The sequence below is a fragment of the Orcinus orca genome, chromosome 20 (genome assembly GCF_937001465.1).
Source record: "Orcinus orca chromosome 20, mOrcOrc1.1, whole genome shotgun sequence".
NCBI classification, from domain to species: Eukaryota; Metazoa; Chordata; class Mammalia; order Artiodactyla; family Delphinidae; genus Orcinus; species Orcinus orca.
The window spans coordinates 29490224-29512530 of record NC_064578.1 but is presented as its reverse complement, the minus strand read 5'-3'; the positions used below and the strand labels follow the sequence as shown (position 1 = coordinate 29512530).

The 22307-nt window shown below is 45.9% G+C and overlaps 1 long non-coding RNA gene and 1 other non-coding gene across 3 annotated transcripts in view; one reads left to right on the top strand and one right to left on the bottom strand.

Moving 5' to 3' along the window:
- Positions 1–22307, bottom strand: part of LOC125962645 (uncharacterized) — a 601794-nt gene that overhangs the window by 308662 nt on the left and 270825 nt on the right. The gene's annotated exons all lie outside the window — the stretch shown is intronic.
- On the top strand, positions 697–769 carry TRNAG-ACC (transfer RNA glycine (anticodon ACC)). Its single transcript has one exon. It is a non-coding gene; the product is annotated as a tRNA-Gly (tRNA).

The following is a 22307-nucleotide window of genomic DNA, read 5'->3' as shown; positions in this document are numbered from 1 at the left end:
AAGCTTCAGCTCATATCTTCCAGAAACACAGACTTGTCAGTTCCCTCCTCTAACCTATTCCAGGTCCCTTCAAAACACACACATTTAAATCACTTTGTCCAAATTAGGGTTTTTTTTTTTTCTGTTTCAGTTTTTTATACTTATTGGGCATAACCAAAAACGTTTCCCTCCAGTCTGCTGGGACTCAACTGCCAATGGCTGTTTCCAATCTGAGTTGACTGGGTTCCCCCTGCTGCACCCCCAATGCCAGATGCAGAAATGGGAGGGCAGCTCATCTCTAATGGGTTCGATTCAGGGAAACATTTAACTCCCAGAGACTGACCCTCGTGTTCAATAAACACTCAGAGAAGATGCACAATGGTGATGATGAATAGAAACAGCGCATAAAGAAACAACCTTCTTCAGAGACTAGGTCAGAATCATTCCCTGTGTTTAATCTGTTAAGTATCTTTTACACAGGACACACCAACTGGTTCTCAAGGGTCACCTCTCAAACCCTAAAGGATAAGCACAGAAAAGAGACTAATGAAAATAATGATGATGATGATGATCAAAATACCAAATATTTTATTGAGCATTTACTTTCTGCCAGCTACTATTTAAGTATTTTACATTCATTAACTCATTTAATTTTCATAATAACTCTACAAGGTGGTACTATCCCCACTGATGCAAAGATTTAGAAAACTTGGGACTTCCCTGGTGGTCCAGTGGTTAAGACTCCACGCTACCAATGCAGTGGACCCAGGTTCGATCCCTGGTCAGGGAAGTAGATGCCACATGCCGCAACTAAGAGCCCACATGCCGCAACTAAGAGCCTACATGCCGCAACTAAAGATCCTGCATGCCTCAATGAAGATCCCGTGTGCCGCAACCAGGACCCGGTGCGGCCAAATAAATAAATAATTTTTTTTTTTTTTTTAAAGAAAAAGGTTTAGAAAACTGAAGCACAGAAAAGTTCGTTCTTCAGCTGAAGGTCACCCACTTACTAGGGAGCAGTGTTGGTTTCTGATTGGGAAGGCAACTCCAGAGGCTACCTGCTTGACAGCCACACTGCACTGCCTTTTAAGTCATCAACCAATGAAATACATTTTAATAGTAAATAAAACCTGCAGCTCCTCACCCCATAACTGATTAGTCCATCACCACTTTTACCCATTATATGGACTTCACCACAACAAGATGGGGAAATACACAGTTTAAAGCTGGGGAGACTGGGAGCCAGGGTATGGGTGTGGACTGCTCAGAGCCACAAGAGGTAGCAGGGAGAGACTAGGGCCCAGCACAGCTAATTCTCAGTGTAATGCCCTTGACCCTGCCTGTCAGCCACCCAGGTACCCACCAGAGCAGCCCCTGGATCATGGTCCCGTCACCTTGACAGCAAATACCTAAATCTCTGTTCTCTGCTCTCAGAGAGTCATCCTCAGGAAGCTTTCCAGTTTACAATCCTTTCCCTTCCTTTGGTTTCATTGTCACCGCAAATGAAAAAATCATTATAATGTTAAAGAACCATGCTTCATTTATTATATGTTACAAAAACAGGGCCTCGGGGTAGCCTGGGCACGTGAAAGATGAGAGGGCTCAGTTCATGATCTGTGTCTTTCCAAAGCACATCCCAGATCTTTTCATTTTATTTTCCAAAGCCTTCAATGGCTCCCCAGTGCTTACAGAACAAAGTCCTAGGTCCCAGAACCAACCCTAACTTTTCACTCCTTTCCAATCCCCTCCAAGCACCTTGTCTTCAAGCCAAACCTCACAGAAACTGTTCTGCCTTTGGGTCTTTGCTTGTACTTTTCCCTCTACCTGCAAGGCCGTTGCACTGCACAACTCCAAGAGGCCCGCTTTCATCAGAGGCAATGTGACTAGCATCTATTGGACTTGGGCAGTGCACAGCCTGCACAGCTACACCTGACCACCTGCCCATCTGGATCATATATACTGCCACACCCATTTCCTTCTATCTAAAGCAGGATTTCTCTATTTGCAAATGATATGACTGATAGCAGCTAATATCCAAAATATATAAACAGCTCATATGATTCAATATCAAAAAAAAAATCAACTGGGTTGAAAAATGGGCAGAAGACCTGAATAGACAATTTTCTGAAGAAGACATACAGATAGCCAACAGGCACATGAAAAGATTCTCTACATTGCTAGTTATTAGAGAAAGGCAAATCCAAATCCCAATGAGATATCACCTCACACCTGTCAGAATTACTATCATCAAAAAGACCACAAATAACAAATGTTGGAAAGGATATAGAGAAAAGGGAACCCTAGTTCACTGTGGGTGGGAATGTAAATTGGTGCAGTCACTATGGAGAACAGTATGGAGGTTCCTCAGAAAACTAAAAATAGAGCTGCCATATGACCGAGCAATTCCACTCCTGGCTATATATCTGAAGAAAATGAAAACACAAATTCTAAAAGATACATGTGCCACAATGTTCATAGCAGCATAATTTACAATTGCCAAGATATGGAAGCAACCTAAGGGTCCATCAACAGATGAATGGATAAAGAAGACGTGATATATATACATACATATGTGTGTGTGTATATATGTGTGTGCATATATATATGCAATAGAATATTACTCAGTCATTAAAAAGAATGAGATTTTGCTATTTACAGCAACATGGATGGACCTGTGGACCTGGAGGGTGTTATGCTTTTGGAAGTAAGTCAGACAGAGAAAGACACATACTGTATGTTATCGCTTATTGTGGAATCTAAAAACTGAAACAAACTAATGAATATAACAAAATAGAAACAAACTTACAGATATAGAGAACAAACTAGGGGTTACCAGAGGGGAGAGGGGAAGGGGGAGGGGAAAGTAGCGATAGGGGATTACTATGTATACAATAAATAAGCTACAAGGATACATTGTCCAGCACAGGGAATATAGCCAATATTTTATAATAACTTTAAATGGAGTAAAATCTATAAAAATATTGAATCACTATGTTGTATACCTGAAACAAATATAATATTGTAACAACTCTACTTTAATAAAAAATTTTAAGAAAACAAAGTCACAACACAAAAAATAAAAATAAAGCAGGATTTCTCAATAGCAGAGCCATTGACATTTAAATCAGATCGTTCTGTGTTGTGGAGAACTGTCCTGTACACTGTACAATGTTCAGCTGCAACCCTAACACCCCGTCCTCCCAGATGTGACAACTGAAAATGTTTCCAGCCATTGTCATGGGTCCCATCGAAGGCAAAATCGTCTCTGGTTTGAGAGCCACTGCTCTAAAATCTTACCCAAATTTGAAGATTTACCCTCAAAGCCACGTACCCCACAAAGCTGAGAGTATATTCACTTGCCAGGGAATATACGGAGAACTGTGCCCTCTGTTCCACCATAACGCCCTGAGCCCTTTCTTCTTCATACCTATTTCCACCCAGCATGTAATCTCCTTTGGATCATGGTTTTCAATTGCATATGCCTCAAGGACTTACATATAATGGAAGTTCGGCAAACATTTATCAAATGACTGAGGGCATTGGACAAAATAGTTTGCCGTGAGTCCCTCCCAGTAGGAAGGCAAGTTTTAAACATGCCTTGTGTCAGCTGCTTTACCAATCACATAAAAGGACAGCCTGTTACTAGGTTTGATGCAATAGAAACCTAATATTTTACCTGAAACCCTGATTTATGTGTAACCACTCTACTCCTTACTAAAAGAGAACTTGTTTTAGCAAATGGGTCCAGATTTAGTCCATTAGCTTAAAATAAGTGCAAAACTCTAGGGTTTGGTGAAATCACACAATAAAATATCATTAAGCGCTATAGCCTGTCAAGGCAGACGGCAGGTTTGAGTTGAAAGTCAGAAGACCGTCTGAAGTGAAGCAAGTGCACGGTGGATGAGATCGGGGGCAGCTGGCTTTCATCTGGGGGAGGTCGTCAGAGGACCCTCGTGTCTGTGATGTAAATGAAGAACAGAGGCCTCAACAATTTAACTGTCATCGACAGAAATGCTTCAACGGGCACGGCCACAAGCCCTGGCCCTTCGCTCCATCTGGGCAGTTCCTGGTCTGCATTTATGAGATGGGACCGTGGAGCCGGAAGATGAAAGAACTGTGTCAGGCCCCTGGGAGCTGGAAAGGTCCTGCCAGTGTGCCAGACTGAGGGCTGATGGGCAGCTGGTGTCCCGGGAACAAGATGGGGGCCACCAACCCTTCTGATGGTCCCTGGGTGTGCAGATCGGACTGTCCAGATGAAAGAAACTGGACGCCGTTCCCTGTTGCTTCTGGCTGTGGGAGCTAGGGGTAGCCATTGGTCTCTTCCTCCTCTCTCTTCTCTCTCTGTCTCTGTTGATCTCTCCATCTCTCCTACTCCATCTCACTCTGCCTCTGTTCCATTCTCTATAGGAGTATCTCTCTTCCTCTCTCCCTGTAGACTGTCTATGTCTCTCCATGTCTCCATCTTGGTCTCTGTCTCACCTTCTCTGAATCTCTCCTTCTCTGTCTCTCTGTTTGTCTCCATCTCTATCTCCTTCTCCTCCATGTCTCTCTGACTGTATGTCTCTTCGTCTTCCCATCCCTCTCTCTTTTCTCCCTCTCTCTGTGTCTCTTGTCTGCTTCTCTGTCTGTCCTTCTTAATCCCATGCTTTTGTTGCTCCTCTCTTCTTCATTTTTCTGTCTCGTTCTCTCTCTTAGCCCCAGCGAATCAACCCCAAATGAACTATTTCCCTGGGGATTCCCCCAACATGTTCCCCAAGATACTAGCAGCACAGGGGAGTCAAACGTCCAGCTCAAGATTTGTAGCATTTGGTAGCTGGCAGCCATGGGCTATGGCATCTCTCCATCTGACGCCTTCACTCTGTGCATCTTCTTTCTTTACCAGCTGAATATGTGCAGGCAGTGGTCTTAATGTCTTAGAGTCTAGAGTAAGGTCAACAGATTCACTCGGGTGCCCCTATTCCTCTGGCAGAGAGCACCAATCGCTCTTTCCCAGTGAGCCCATCGCTCTTTCCCACATAGCTCCTTCTGAAGAAACTTCTCCAGGCAGCCAGCCAAGATCAGAACAAATACAGGAGACACAGGAGACAGGATGGATGTCCCATCCCGGACATAGACAGTAAAGGGCTCAAACTCATCCAGAAGTAGCTCAGCCATAGTCGGCATGGAATAATCACAAGGGCAGCCATCCTGAGCGCTTGACGTAGAGCTACGTGCTTTACATATGTTGCCTCAAGTGGTCTTCATGATCTGTTATTGGTCCTATTCCCCAAATTTAAAAACTGAGGCTCAAAGAGACAATATAACTCTCCCAAGGTCACCCAGGTAGCAAGTTACCTAGCTGGGACACAACCCCAGGGCTATCTGACTTGAGCACCAAATGGGGGGGGGGCTGTTCTTCCTCTCATTTCAGCAAAAAGACTCTAATCCATTCCATTTATTAAGTACCTACCATATGCCAATCCCTATGCTCAGCATTTTATATGCATCATCTTGTTTCCAATTCATAATCCCATAAAGTAGCTACTATGCCTATCACCTCCCATTGAACAGATAAGGAAACTAAAGTCCAGAGAGGTTAGTTCACTGGCCCAAGGTCACACAGCCAGTTAAGCAACAGAGCTAGGGTAACGGGCTGCAAGCAAATTAATAGATTCCAACTGGCATCTCTAAATTTATATTTCCGCCTCCGCCGAGGTCCCTACCACTGCAAGTAATCCTGAAAATTCGTCATGAAGCTTTCAAAACAATTTATGCAAACAAACCTCAAGTGGGGCTATTTGTATTGGCAGCCCATTTCACTTAACCACCCACAACAAGGAACAGATGGCCGAAGCGCTGGAATCGCCTGCAAAGAAAGCAGGAGAGGCAAAGGCATCAGAAGCCGCCTTCCTTCCCCCATGCCTGCCCAGCTCTGTGACGATTACAGGCTTGTTCTTGTTTATGTCTTTGATTCCGTTGTTATTTTATGTACTTGTGAAACCGACCCGGCATTTCACGAGACAAGTTTGTTCAAAGACCATTTGCCAACCATCTTTGGTTACCAGGAGCCTGGCTTTCGATGCTGAACTTGGAGTCCTTTCCTGATTGAGCCTCCTGGAAGGGGGCACAGCAGGAAGTAGAAACAGCCTGTAGAGGCTGGATTAGAGACTGGCAAAATCTTCAAGACAAACATTTGGAGAGTCTTAGTTACCTGCCTTTTTTTTTCACCTGTGTTTCAACTGGGCATTTGACACTCTGAGGATGAGTCCCACGCTGGGAAGCGGATCCTGGGCTCAAATGTGTCCTTCACCAGCTGTGTTGACATGACACAAGTTGTCTAAACCCTCTGAGGCACCTGCGAACTCATGAATTAGGCTACCCACACCTCCTTGACAGGGCTTTTGTGATATTTAAATGATATTTGAATGACGCATATATACGAGTGATTTGTCCATCATAAAATGCTATTCAATCCCAATTGTCTTAATCCATGAGAGTCATGTGGCTGCCTCCAACACAGGCCAGTTAATCAACCAGTAAATATTGTTACACATGTATTTTTTTTTCAAGATACTGTGTAATGGGTCTGGAAAAGATTCAAAGAAAATTAAGTCATGGTCTCCATCCCAGAGGGAATGTTTCTAGGACTGTGGCAGACGATACTTTCCAAAGATTGCCGCAACAGTACCTCCCACCCCAAATGCTCTTACAGTGTGTCTGTGACATTCCTCACTGAGAGGTGGGGTCTACGTTTCTCCCCCCTGAATCTGAGCAGGCTTGGGACTTAAAGCAGTGATATGTGGCATCCAGGCAAGCTCATAGTAGGCAGTAGCTTCTGCTTGGTTCCCTTGTGGCATTTGCCTTTGGAGCCCTGAGCTGTCATGTAAGAGGTCTGATGCCATCAGTATGGGAGGAAGCCCAGTCCACATGGAGAGGCCGTGTGTAGGTGTTTCAGCCAACAGGCAGTATCAAATGCCAGCCATGGGACTTCCCTGGTGGCGCAGTGGTTAAGAATCCGCCTGCCAATGCAGGGGACATGGGTTCATGCCCTGGTCCGGGAAGATCCCACATGCTGCGGAGCAACTAAACCCCTGCGCCACAACTACTGAGCCTGTGCTCTAGACCCCGCGAGCCACAGCTACTGAGCCCGCATGCCACCACTACTGAAGGCCGTGCGCCTAGAGCCCGTGCTCTGCAACAAGAGAAGCCACTGCAATGAGAAGCCCGTGCACCACAACGAAGAGTAGCCCCCACTCGCCTCAACTAGAGAAAGCCTGTGTGCAGCAGCGAAGACCCAACACAGCCAAAAATAAATAAATAAATATATATATATATATTTTTAAATGCCAGTCATACGAGTAAAGACAGTTCCATGTGATTCCTGTCCCAGCCACCAAGTCACTTCTACCCTTGGGGGTCTTCCCAGAAGAGACCCCCAGACATCTTGGTACAGACACAAACCATCTTGGTTCTGTCATTGCCTAATTCCTGACACCAAAACTCCATAAACATAATATGATGATTGCATTTGGTGCTAATTTCGGAGTATTTGCAGCAATAGATTACCAGAACAAGAACACAAAATGAGATAGATATACACATGAAAAGTTCACTGAAAATATACGTGGAGAGACTTCCCTGGTGGTCCAGTGGCTAAGACTCCACGATCCCAATGCAGGGGGCCCGGGTTCGATCCCTGGTCAGGGAACTAGGTCTTACATGCTGCAACTAAGAGCCCGCATGGTGCAAATATACCCGGCGCAGCCTTAAAAAAAGAAAATATGCATGCATATGTAGCACAGAGGGTCGTCAGGACAGGAGTTGAGAGGAGGGAAGAAACGTGTGCGCTGGAGGTCAGGAAATATTTTTGAGGCAGTAAAGCAAAAGTTAAGCCTTAATTAAATGGGCATTATTTGGATAGGGGGGGCACAAGGTGAAGGGAGTTCACTTATTAATAAAAGAACCCATAACTCAATATGTCTATAGCGATTATAGTAATAACAATTATAGTAATAGCTAATGATGTGGGTGATAATTTCAAATACTTACCAATTATTGTTTTTCCCTGGTATTTCCTGTTACCCCATGACCCCTTCGTACCTTTTCAGCAGCTCCACCATATGGCATCCATTGCCTCCAGGAAAGGATGTGAAAGCAAAAGCAGAGAAAAGGTATTCCTGAGCCGAGTGCCTGCGCCTCTGAATCTCCTTGGTAAAGACGTGACAAGGGGAGTCGTGTTTCCGGTGGGACAGCAGAAGAAAGAGGTGTGTCAACCAATCAGCAAGGCTATTATGACTAATTTTAAATCTTTCTCTGTGGTGATTTCTTAGTGTCAGAGCTATAGGGACAAGTAGATTATTTAAATGAAGCTCTAGATGAGATTGAAGAGAAACCTGAAGTCCTGGAAGGAAAAAGGATGATGACAGCTTAGCATCTTCTTCCACCTTCTGAAGGGCCCCCTTTAACATATTGCAAAGCCAGCTCTGCCCTGGAGTGGGCCCCCTGGAGGCTCCGTCATCAAAAAAGCAGATACATTTCAATGCCATGTACTGTCTTAGAGTGGTAGGCACCTTTTCTGCTAATGTCCTAGCGTCTCTTTGTTTCCCATCTATGCCCAGAGATTATGAGCTAAGGAAGCTGCAGCTATAATATGACTGAGGCAGCAAACATTTCCCAGCTCTGACTTCACATACTCCCGCCATCCTTCACAGCCATGGCGAGGACCAACAGGTCAGCAAGCCTGGGAACAGAGCATGAAGCAGGGTCTTAGTTCAGGGATTACAACTGTTCCTGGGGATTTTGGTTGCAACTTTAACACCAAACTAATTAATTCTCTGAAAGATCTCAGATGTAAATCCCTTAGGAAATCTTAATTAACCCTTCTTAGGATTATACTAGCTCTGAAACTCGGGAGGAAATATCAGACACATCCAAGTAATACTGAATTGTGAATGTGTCGTCTTTTATACAAAGGGCTCACTACGCTTTCATCCATCTAACCATCCAACCATTTATCCATCCATCCATCCATCCATCCAACCATCCCTCTGTCCATCCAAACATCCAACCATTTATCCATCCATCCATCCATCCATCCATCCACTCAGTTAACAATAAGCAACATTCTAAGTTACATTCCCATAGAGGCTGGGGGAAAGTTGGACGTCCATCATATAATCGCACAAATTTGTAATTACAAACTGATATATGAAAGGAAGGTACATGTGGACATAAGAGCAATTAGAAGGAAATCTGGTCTAGTGTGGAGGGTGTTACGAGTGTTCACCCTGCCTGGGCATTCAGGAGATTAACTTCCCAGCCCAATGGGGACATGTGATTGGTTCTGGCCAAAAACACAGGTATAAATGACCCACTGGAACACCTCTCCATGATTCTCCAGCCTCTTGTTCCCCTTTGAGGCAAACGTGTTGAGAAGGTACAGCCACAAGATGGAAATAACTGAGGGTCACACATGGAGGAACAGGGCTCTGAAGAGTTGCCTGGATCTGCAAATGACCGCACATGATTGAGAAATAAACTTTAGCTGTGATGGCCCGCTGAGATTTTGAGGTTGGTTGGTAATGCAGCATAGCCTAACTGAAACCCCTAGGGCGGGACGGGGCAGGGGGTCGAGTAAGACTTCTCAAGGGAGTGGTTATTCATTTGCAATGTCCAGGATGAGTAGGCGTTTACCGTACAAGAGAAAGTAGATCTGCTGCTTGGAGCCGTCCACAGTCTCTCTCTTGGTCTCCTGTGACCCAGGGCCGGTCTCTGCACCGGCTGATGCCAGGTAAGAGAGCACAGCCCACAGAAGTGAGCCCTGCAGGCCTCGTCCCAAAGGCTGACAAAACTAGCCCATGGCTGGGGAGTGTTTGGAAAAGGGAGACACTCCGTTCTCCAATGAGACCTAATCTGACCACCAGCAAGACATTCAAAACTGAAGCTTTCAGGAGAAAAGAAGGTGACGTGGCTGCAGTAGTTCAAATCATGGTCTAGATCCACACTGTCTGGGTTCAAATCCTGACTGATCACTGACTAGCTGGGTCACCCTGGGCAAGCTCCGCCATCTCTCTGTCCTTAATTTCCTCTTCTGTTAGCTGGGGATAATAACAGTAGCTACCTTCTAGAGTTTTTTTACTTAAGTTTACTTGGTTACTCAAGTTAATGTTTGGAAAGGACTTAGTAAGTGCTGTGTACATGGTACACAGTAACTGTTGTGTGCAAATCTGATAAATAAATAACATAAGAGAGAGAGAACAGATGGCAAGCCAGCCTGGGGCTCCAATGGCCCTTTCTCCAGTCTGGGGAAACAATGTGCCCGAGGGTAAGCCAGCCCTGTAACTCTGGCCACTGCTCCATCACCCACTGAGGTCCTGAGAGCAGACAATTTAGATCAGTACATATTCCCTTCTCTGGGCGAAGATTGAGGAGACAGGAGGGAAGAACTTCTCCCACCTATAAGCAAAAGACCTTTAGCAGAGAATAACATTAAAAGGGACCTTAAAGTTCAGCTACTACAGGCATCCTCCCTGTGCTTGCACACCTCCAGTGACAGGGAATTCACTCCTTTATGGTCAGCTCATTCCTCCCTTGTGCACCAGTTTTTCCCACTGGTTTCTGCCCATTGGGTTTAACTCTGCCTTCCAAGTCCCAGGAGATGGAGGATGCTCTATCTATATGCCACTAGCAAGGAAGGAATGCTCAGAGAGTTAGCCAGGGGCCAGAGCTGAGAGAAGAGGCCATGATGAAAGACTGGGATGCTAGTATCATATAATGCGAGGCATGGGGATATTGGAAGAAACGGCAATCTCATGAGTTTCTCTTCTACATGGATCTCTCTCGGTGGCTGTGCAAAGGGCTGCAGGGAGCGAGGGTGGAAAGCAGGGGACCAGGTGCTCAATTACAGCTCATTAATTAATATTGAACACCTCGGAAAGACTTGCCTGCGGCAATGGCCAGCGATAAAAAGACTTCTCAGTGGGGCTTCCTTAGACCCTGAGTCACTTCTCTCCAAGTTCTAATTACACTGTGCTCTAATTATCTGCTTACTGTCTGTACTCCCTCAGAACAGAGCTCCCCGGATGCAGGGGCTAGGTCTTATTCACCGCTGTAACTCACCGCCCACGCTGTGCCCAGGATAGCCCCTGGCACAGGGTAGTTTCTGGAACAACTTAACACTAGCTGTTCTGTGGTTGTTGATGTCACTGACCTCAGGACTATAAGAGCAGGTTTTCATTACAGCTGGAAGGATAGAAGTTAGACAATAAGCAACCTTTTCCAACAGTGAGGAATATGTTGGCAGCTCGAAAGCAACCTACCTGAAGATTGGAGGTGACAGTACAATCTAGCATCTGAATGGGGACCCACTTGTGCTGGGGACAGAAGCTAAGTAAACACGTGGGACATCAAGACCACAGGTCTCGTTCCAGGTGTTAACTGCGACTATCCTGGACAAACCAGGATGGTGATCACCCTACTGAAGACTTACCATGATTTTCTGCTCCTTAACCCACTTTTTGGCTTGAAATAATTCTGTTCCTGCCATCAGCAAACTTCCACCAACAATCCTCTGACTCTAAAAGCTCCAAATCTTTCCCCTTCTCTGTCTGCATCCATCCCACTGGGCAAGATCCGTTCACTTGCCTCTCTTTTCCCCAGATGTGTCCCCTTCATCCTGTTTCTCCCAGGGCCACCCTCATCTGGGCCTCTACTACCTTTCACTTGGACAACCACAGCACGTGATTAACAAGCAGTTGTATTCGTAGCTGTGAGGGTCAGTTTTATGTGTCAACTTGACTGGGCCATGGGGTACCCAGATATTTGATCAAACGTGAATCTGGATGTGTCTGTGAGGGTGTTTCTGGGCAAATTGATAGACTGAGTAAAGCAGATTGCCCTTCCAAGTCTGGGTGGGCCTCATCAGATCCGTTGAAGGCCTGAATAGAACAAAAAGGCTGACCCTCCCATGAGTAAGGGGAACTTCTTCCTGCCTATCTTCAGGCTCAGGCATTGGTTCTTTCCAGCCTTTGGGCTTTAACAGAAACATCACCTCTTCCTGGGTCTCCAGCCTCCTGGCCTTCAGACCAGAACTTACACCATCAGCTCTCCTGGGTCTCCAGCTACCAGCTGTAGATCTTGGGCCTTGTCACCCCTCACGATCGTGTGAGCCAATTCCTTATAATAGATCTCTTCATATATGTATTCTATTGGTTCTATTTCTCTAGAGAACCCTGACTAATACAACAGCTACGTCCTAGGACCTAGCGCAATACTTGGTACTTAGCACTCAGTTAATGCTGATGGAATGTGGGACCAGATTTAGATGTTTTTGAGACTCTGGGCCTTGTAAAGATAGTGGAGTCCCCAACTCTATATGTAATTCAAATTAAGAATAAGAATAAGACACAGGGCGGCTTCCCTGGTGGCGCAGTGGTTGAGAGTCCGCCTGCCGATGCAGGGGACATGGGTTCGTGCCCCAGTCCAGGAAGATCCCACATGCCGCGGAGCGGCTGGGCCTGTGACCCATGGCCGCTGAGCCTGTGCATCCGGAGCCTGTGCTCCACAATGGGAGAGGCCACAACAGTGAGAAGCCTGTGTACCACAAAAAAAAAAAAAGAAGAAGAAGACAACAAAACACAAAATGTATATGTGTGCTAAAATTTTTTAAAAGCATATTTCTAAATTTTCAGTTTATGAGATTCAGGAAAAGTCTATTGAAGCTGAATCTTGGAGTGAGGGAGTTCCCCTACTTGCTGGTGCCCACACACGCTGAGTCTACAACTGGGTGATCTCACACTGGTTGAATGAATGAATATAAGAATGAATGAAGGAGCACACAAGAGTCTGGGGTAATAAAGAGAACTGACCTGTAAATCACACTTTACTATTCTCTCACCTCTCTTAATTTCAGCATTAGCCTGATTCCAGTGGGTTTTGGGGTTTTTTTGTTTTTTTTTTTTTTTGAGGTACTGGTTACTTGATACTCACCCTTTCATTCCCGTGATACAGCAGTTTAATCTAATTAACTTCTGGATGTGAGTCCTTCCCAACTCACCACCTGACCCGGAAACTCGAGCTCGCAGCTGGACCCCTCTGCGATGCTCAGTGCAGATTTCCCCACATGGCAGCCTCCCCACACAAGGGAGGACAGTCTCCAGTGACACTTGGAAACGGCAGAGAGCTGCCTCTTCCCTGCCCCCAAATCAAGCCACTTCGGCTTTGCCATCTCTCTGTTCTGGCTCCACCACCACGAGACAACTGACATGTCTCTCGGGAATTTATCTCGCACACCTGCAGTGAAGCCGGAGAGGGTACCTCCACTGCAGGCACTGCACCCCAACAGGGCACCTGCTCTGTACCAGCCACCATCTAACAACTTTCCTCTAAGGACCCAGGGCTGATAACGGCACCTATCTTTATTTCTGCCCTTTGGGGGCATTCATTACCACAGATGACAGAAACCCCCTGGTCACTCAGTCATTCTTGGTTGTTAAAAAAAAAAAAAAAAGATGGAGCAAAACCCAGCCCAATTCTGTCTTTTGAATCAGCTCAGAGAGAGGCAAAAAGACACTCTTCCCAGTTAGGCTGATGTGTACAAGACCCAAAGGCTGTGAAATGGGTGAAGTTTCCCCCGGTGATTTTGATTTTTGTTACTTGGGTCTTTTCCTAGGATGTTCTGAGTACTTTCTGTGTATGCACTCCGTGGAGCCACTTAACCTTATGCCTTCTATGAGGCAGACAATGCAGGGTAGTGGTTAAGAGCTGTCCTGGCTCGGACCCCAGCATTTGCTTGTTGTGCAACCTTCTGTAAGTTACTTAACTTCTCTAAGCCTCAGCTTCTCTATCTGCAAAATGAGGATGGTAATAAATAGTGATCTGTTCCATGGGCTGTTGTGAGGACTAAATCACGTCATTCCAGCAAAGTGATTAAAATCAGCCCTGGCCCTTAGTAAGAACTCAATGTGCCTAAGCTCCGATTGTCCCATTTTACACATAAGGAAGTGTAAGAGGCTCAGGGAGGGTGGGCCAGTTTCTCAAGGTCACAAAGCTACGAACTGAAATAATCCAGATTCCATCCCAGGCCTGCCTGATTTGCTCATAATTGCTGCTGCGCCAAGATTTAACAAATACAGAGGGAACCTTGCCTTGGGTAATTCAAGGTCTGCTAGATCAAAAAGGAATAACAGGGCTTCCCTGGTGGCGCAGTGGATTAAGAATCCGCCTGCCAATGCAGGGGACACGGGTTCAAGCCCTGCTCAGGGAAGATCCCACATGCCGCGGAGCAACTAAGCCCGTGTGCCACAACTACTGAGCCTGCGCTCTAGAGCCCATGAACCACAACTACTGACCCACGCGCCACATCTACTGAAGCCCAAGCACTCTAGAGCCCGTGCTCTGCAGCAAGAGAAGCCCGCACACCGCAATGAAGAGTAGCCCCCACTCGCCGCAAACTAGAGAAAGCCTGCGCACAGCAACAAAGACCCAACACAGCCAAAAATAATAAATAAATATAAATAAATAAGTGTAAAAGAAAAAGGAATAACAGATCTAACATGGCACAGCATTAGACTGCCCTGACGGCTTATTTTCTACATGACCATTTGCTAGAAACGAATATCCTTCCAAGAATTCACTCCTTGACTTTCAAACATCTTTCTCCAGGTGTTTATGTTTGCTTCTTCACTCGGCATGGGATTTAAGCCCTGATCTCTACTTGTCCCTTTTTCAATATAAAGTTACACATGATGTCTTTCGAAGTCTTCAGTCACCTGGAATCCCATTCATGTTAGGGCTGGAGGAGACCCAGTCACAGCCCCTCATTCACTCACGAGGAAACTGAGGCACAGAGAAGGCAAGGGACTTGGAGAAGGACCCCCAGCCTCGTAACGGGCAGGACCAAGGCTAGAACCCAGGACGCGGGCCTGAGTCCACATGGACTCTTGGTGCTGAGATGCTAAAGCACATTTGCCACCTAATTTCATCCACGACATTCCCCAGGATTGTGGCAGGTGCTGCAGAACAGGGAGCCTCAAACATGAAGCCGAGGGTGTCAGTTCGCCTTTCAGGCAATCATTCAACATTAACGCAGAACGACCAGGAGCCACATCTTACCAGAGACGCACCAAAGCAAGAATTGATTTCCCACGTGAGTGGATCAGCTGGGCTCGGCTGCTTCACGCTGTAGCACAGGCTGAGATCTCCTCCTCCTGGGCTCATCCTGGGGCCCCAGCCATAAGGAAGCGACTTCCTGGGAAGCTTGATGATGGCCAAGTGCCTACTTAAGGCTTTGGCTTAAGCTAGCTCACAGGCATTCTTGCCCCGATCTCACTGGCTAAAGCAAGTCACATGACCAAAGCCAAAGTGAAGATCTGGGGCATTATACCTCTAGTAGGAAAAGCTGGAAAAGAAATCTTACAACAGGAGCTAGGGAATTAGCTCATGTGGTAGAGCACTTGCTTAGCATGTGAGAGGTAGCAGTATTGATGCCCGCATTCTCCACACAAGAGAATATAAAATTCTCCAGTTCAATTTTATAAAGGGGGATCACCTGTCATGGTCACTTTGCCCTAAAAAATCACTTGACAAAGGGTATAGGTACAGAGAGGGGTAATGAATTGGGACAATAATTCGATCTACCACAATAGTCAAGAGAAGAGAGAGTCCAAGGGTCATGGACCCTGATGTTAGGCAACTATGAGTACAAATCCTTTACCCTGTTCCTTATCAGCTATGAAACTTGAGCAAGCCACTGAGCCTCTGTTTCCCCATCTTTAAAATGGACATAATAATAGTACTTACCTGGTAGAGCACTAGGGAGCATTAAATGAGGCAATGCAGGGAAAGAGCTTACAGTAGTATGTGACACAGAGTTAATGATCGAAAGTACCAATCCTTTTTTCTCTTGTGGGACCACAGTTACTCAGAAGAGACACACTCAGGGTTTAGTGAATGTTGGCAGAGGAAGAAACCCTTGAACAACTCAGATTTAGACTTCCACCAATGCCTCGCTAAGTCAGTTAGGATGCATTTGGCTACAAACCTCTCGGGGCACAGAGTGCCCTCCTCCAGCAACAAGGTGGGGTGGGCCTGCGAGGCTGCCCAGTGAAGATCCCCCATGAGCTAGTCCTGGGCCAGCAAGGGAGGCTTCACCCCGCAGGTGAAAGAGGCTCCCAAGAAAACGTACCTGCTCCATGGCACAGGAGACAGGAAGTCTAAACCCAGCTGGGCTGCTTGCTCTCTGCCAGGTATGCTCCAGCCTCTCAGAGCTGGCTTCCACGTCCAAAGGTCCCACTCATGATACTTGTGAAGATCACATGAGTAACTGGGCAGGAGCTATAAAAACTCTAAAAGCGCAGCCACTCCCACCTCACAGTTGCACTTCTAGGAATCAATCCTTGTGCTCAGGAAAACACATTCACCAGAGTTGCCCGAGCGCTCATAAGCAGAGGAATCAGTGAATCAGTTATGATTCTTCATGATGCGTCATCGTAAGGCGCATCAATTCTGCCTCCGCATCCCGGAAGGATAGCCATGATAAATCAGGAAAGAGCTAAGGCATTGCAGAGCACAGAAGCGGTTTTGTTGCACAATAAAACAATAACTAGAAATTGTGGTAGGACACTCACAGAGCCATGTGTTAATCTAGGGAGAGGAATCAGAACAGTGTTTCTCAACATTTTCTTATTGCCCCTCAATGTCCCACCTATGAAATTTTAAAATCACAGATATATTACATATCTATTCATGTACTGTGTATCTGTGCTTTATACATAAGAGTTAGCTTTTTTTTTTTTTTTTTTTTTTTGCAGTACACGCGCCTCTCACTGCTGTGGCCTCTCCCGTTGCGGAGCGCAGGCTCCGGATGCGCAGGCTCAGCGGCCATGGCTCACGGGCCCAGCCGCTCCGCGGCATGTGGGATCCTCCCGGACCGGGGCACGAACCCCTGTCCCCTGCATCGGCAGGCGGACTCTCAACCACTGAGCCACCAGGGAAGCCACCGAAGTGGGTGTTCTTAATGAAACATAACTGTTTATCACATTTGCAGTGCAAGGAAAAACTTTAAAAAGAAAAGGCAGAATGGGGGTGGGGTTCTCTGTAAATGGGTTATTGTAGGTCAAAGTAGTTTGCAAAGTTGAAGTGGTTTATAAACCTAGGACGATATTCATTATTATGGTGAATATGTGGCTACTACCACTACTATTACACTAATAAAGTCAAGTCCAAATAAAACCACAGCCAAACTTGGAGATTTGACATTAAGTCGAGGAGGTGGGGAAGAACTGACAAAAAGCCAGAGGCAGAATGAGAGAGGCCCCTTTAATTAAGATGAACCGGAGCATGGGCAGCTGCAGGGAGAATCTGGAGGCAAAATATTTAGGCAGCTGCACAGCGTTCAGATGGCAGCCCCTGCTGCTGGAGCAGCGCCCGGCTCACTCCCGCCTCCACTCAGCTCCTCCCGGCCCCCTGGAGTGTGCTGCAGCCAGAAGGGTCAACCTCTCAACAGGGAGGACACACCTAGCTGGGGAGCGGGCAGGGAACCACCAGAGCGCCACTTTGGCCCACGTATAGAATAGATACAAGGAAGGTCACTCTGATGGAAATGAGAAAGGGGGCCCCAGGACCCCACAAGCTCAGCAGCACCCTCCTGTCCCCAAACATCATCTCTGAATGTTTGGGAACCAAGGGACTCAATTCGAAAACCATGTTTCTAGTCCAAAATCCTTATTTTACAGATGAGGAAACTGAGGCTCAGGGAGGGAATGTCATTTGTCTAAGGCCACACAGCAAATTGACAACAACGTTGGAACTCGAATCCTGCCTCCTAGATCCCTGGTTACCAAGCCTAATTGCATGATACAACTCTCCCTGGGCATGAAAAGATGAGTTAGTTTCCTTCCTCTGGGCCATGTTGATGGAGTGGATTATCTTTCCAAGTTATAACAAAACTTGTACATTCCCAGGCCTCTTACCACATCATCTCAATTTTTTTTAAAAGTCTTTGTCTGAATCAGTCTGACCTGGGAAGAACCCAATTAGAACTCTTTCCCAGGGGGTCAAATTCATTGGTATTTCTTTTTCATTGAGGTCTTTTAGAATAACCTAGTGCGCGCGCACGCGCGCGCACACACACACACACACACACACACACACACACACACACAGAATAGAAAGAAAATGAAAAACCTGGATAGAATTTCCAGGCATCCGTAAGGCAGACAGCTTGGTATCTTTGAAGTGAAAACTGCTAAACTAAGGGACTCACTAGCGATGAATTGACTCCAGCTGCCCAGTCTCTGAGGTCACCCTCAGCTGGACACATTTGCTACTGCAGCCCTTGAAATTTCTGCCATGATGAGATCATAGATGTCAGAGAACAACGTGCCATGGCAGCCATCGGTGTGCGGGTTCCTTCTCTCCCTCCCTGTGCCTGCACCAATAATTGGCTGTGGTACTCCCCTGCAGATCCATGACTCAACCTCAGAATCTTTCTCAACACAGTGCTCCAAACAGCTCTGCCCAATCTATTGGAGCTGGCCCTTAAAATGAAGCGCTCTTGCTGTTCTTAATCTCATCCAACATTCCCCATTTTACAGACGAGAAAAGAAAGCCCAGAGAAGCTAATTGTACCAAGCAACCCCTGACCCTTAAGAATCCCCACAGGGGCTTCCCTGGTGGCACTGTGGTTGAGAGTCCGCCTGCCGATGCAGGGACACGGGTTCGTGCCCCGGTCCGGGAAGATCCCACATGCCGCGGAGTGGCTGGGCCCGTGAGCCATGGCCGCTGAGCCTGAGCGTCCGGAGCCTGTGCTCCGCAATGGAAGAGGCCACAACAGTGAGAGGCCCATGTACCACAAAAAAAAAAAAAAAAAAAGAATCCCCACAGATTAATAAAGGCCAGCCATGGAGCCCTGACAGTCTTGTCCTCACCTCACTTATTATTGACATATATGTCAGTATAGTGGGTCACTCAGACCCCATGCACCCAACTCTTGCCTCTACACTACTGCTCCTGCCTCTGGCTCTTGGTGGTGGTGTTTGATTCTGCGTCCATTAAGCAATCCAGGCTGCGGTAACAAATGGACACCAAAACATGATGCCTCAAATACCATCAACATTTATGTATTGATAATAGTCCCTATGTAATAGTTTTAGGCAGATGTTCCTAAACAGTGGGGTTTCCACCATGTCATGATTCAGGAACCTCATCTCTTTCTGTTGTGTGGCTCTACCAACTGCTGGGGGTGAGGGTCTTGTCATAATCAACATACAGCTGGAGGAAGGGGAGAGAGCATTTCTGCTTATATTCCATTGGCTTAGACTCAGTCACATAGCCAGACCTAAGTGGAGGGGAGACTGAGGAATGAGAATGGGGTCTAGCTCTGTGATGATGATGACGATGATAATGATGATGTTGATGATGGAGGAGATGGAGGTGATAATAACGGAGAAGAAGAAAAAGAGGAAGGGGAGGAGGAAAAGAAGAAAAGTTGATTTTTGGTGAACAGCAAGCAATCTCCGGCAGAGGTTCAGCCCTCCCCAGTGACTCAGTTTGACTCACTCCTGTCTTTTTGCCTAGTTGGACACTCCCACTCCAGGTTCCAGTTTTCAGAACCTAATCCCAACAACTAAGCCAATGTCCACCCGCAGCGAAAAGAATGATTTGCCCAAGTTCACACAGCAAGATGGGACTCAATCCTGACTCCAGGACCGCCATGCTCCAAAGTTTAATTGAATAGGCAGTTTTTAGGAGTAACATCTCCAACACTTAGAATAGTATAAATAAGGCACAAAACAGCCCGTATTTACATAAGGGAGGTTAAGTTTTCTTATTTTTCATAATTTTCTTTGTTACTTTCAAACCAGCCATTTCAAACTTTCTCATAGCCATTCAGTCTTTGGATGGCATAAGGGGTTACTCAGAAAGACTCCCTTGTAAAAGGAAAAACAAATTTGAATACTGGAGACAGAAGGAAAGCACCACATCACACTTAGGTGCTCAGTGAGAGGGTTTTTATTAATTGGAATTGAGTTCAGGTTATATCCTGGGCTCCAGGCGCAAAACAGAAAAGCAAAACTACTTGTGAGTTTTCATTTTGCTTTGTCCTAAGTACCTCCTATTTTTCTTGTTTCTAAAGCCGTATTCTTCCATTCTAAAAAATTTAGAAAACGCGGATAACAAGAGGAAGAAAATGAAAATCTCTCCCAACTCAACACCTTTGAATGGCCACTTTTAACGCGTAGACGGGCATTTGGCCAGATTTTACGTACTAAATTATTAATAAAAATGGGGTATGGGGCTTTTAAGAGGTTTTACCTAATTAGACAAAGTGACCGAGTCCCACCCTGCTTCTCAGGAACCCACTGATGTTTGGCAAAAGCCACACTTGATGAAATCTTCCAGCACCGGTGCAAATGCGTGACCTGCATATATTCTTAATATGCTAATTTTTGTTTTGGTTTCTGAACAAAACCCGTCTTTTAAGGAAAAATTTAACAGATTTGAAACTAGAAACCCTGTCCTCCCTGGAGGCATTAAAAAATGCAAACTGAAGGCTTCCCATGTGTGGAGACTATTACTGATTTCCTTCCAAAAACAGGAGAAGCGTTGCCCTGGCTGTAACGCTTGAGGTCCCCGAGCCAGAAACTGTTTGCTTCCTGCACACTCATTAACCATGGTGTGGGATCCAGTAACTGCTCTAATTTCCTACTTTAAATGTTTTTCTTTCCCCCGCTTTTCAAAAATGTCTTTTTATGTTGTACATTTACATACTCGTATTCAGCCACTTACGCTGATAGGCTGGTCGCTGTCAGACACAATAAAAAGAGACAGAAAGCACCGCGAATTACAGTAGCATTAGTGTTGAAAATGGAAATTTAATTTCCAGAAATGAACCTCAGCAATAAAAGCTCCCTTTGTTGCTGTTCAGATCAGAAATGAATCAGGTCTGAAAGGGAGCTAACATGCAATTAAAAACATCTCAAAGAGGTATTTGTTATGTGTTAGAACACATGCGTCGGAATGGTGTTTGGAACACAGGGGGGCCCAGGAAAAATGTTTTCGATGAGAAGGAAGATAGTAGTAATGCCTTACATGTGTATGGTGTGTTTAAGTTTACAAAGTGCTTTGGCTTCGTGACATATTTGGAGTCTCTCGCAGAGCCTGGGGAAGGACAATGCAGATGTGGAAACTAAGGCAGAAAGAGGTTAAGTCCCACAGTTTCCCCAAGGTGAGCTGGTAGAACCAGGACGAGCATGGGGCCTGCAGTGCTCCCCTTAATATAGTTCAAATGACAGAAGCATCTCACACTTCCAACCGTCGCTCCCCAAGTACCAAGTTACTCCGTGTGGTGGCGCGATGAAGCCGTAGTTTGCAATATTGACCCAGGTCTCCTTGATCAGGACTTCCTGTCCCCGCTCCGGTCGCCCACCCTACCACACCATGACAGCAGTGACCAGCATTCCAGGGGACTGGCCTCCGGGGGCAGAAGGGAGAAAGAGAACATTCTCAGCTTTTGAGTTTCAAAATAGACACTGGAAATGCAAAACAAAAGCAATAGCTTGAGAGAAAGGTCTTGAGTCTCTGAAACCTGAGGTTTTCAAGTTGAGTATCAAAAAGTGCAGCCCTAAATGTCCTGATAAGTGTTTTAAGAGAAAATGAGATCAGCCAGGGCCAGCCCCCAGCCCCCAGCAAGTCAAGACAGGGGCTGAGAGTGGGAGGCAGAGGGGGGGAGGTAGTTGGGGGGAGAAATAGATCCCCAGAGAGGGATGAGGACCCCAGAGGGGAGTCCCTGTGGCTCTGCTCCTGGGTGGAGACCAGGGAGACAGCAAGGCATTTATTGTTTCCCAGGGAAAATATGAATTGACAGAATTTACCCTCACTTGGCTAATGGCTGCCGCCACATCTGGAATCAGCGGAGGAACAATGGGCTACCTGACACGTGAGGCTGGAGCAACTGTACAGACAATGGGAAGAAAAAAAAGGGTAAGATTGTGCCATACCTCACACCTGGACACTTAAAACTTGATCAAATATTTAAATTTTTAAAATTAAGCGGTAAACGTTCTGGAAGAAAACATGGAACCATTTCTTTATCACCTGGGAAGCTCAAAGATCTTTCTAATGATGGCTCAAAACCAAGATGTCATAAAAGAAAAGATTGATACATTTGATTAAAAAAATTTTTTAATCCTGCAAGTTCCCCAACAAAGCAAAATACAAGTAATAACTATTTACAGGACTAGATAAGACAAAAGCCAACCACCCAATAGAAAAATAGACAAGATTAATATAAGTGACTTTTACTGAAGCTGCCCTGAGCTACTGTTACTCGCCTATCATATTGGCAAAAA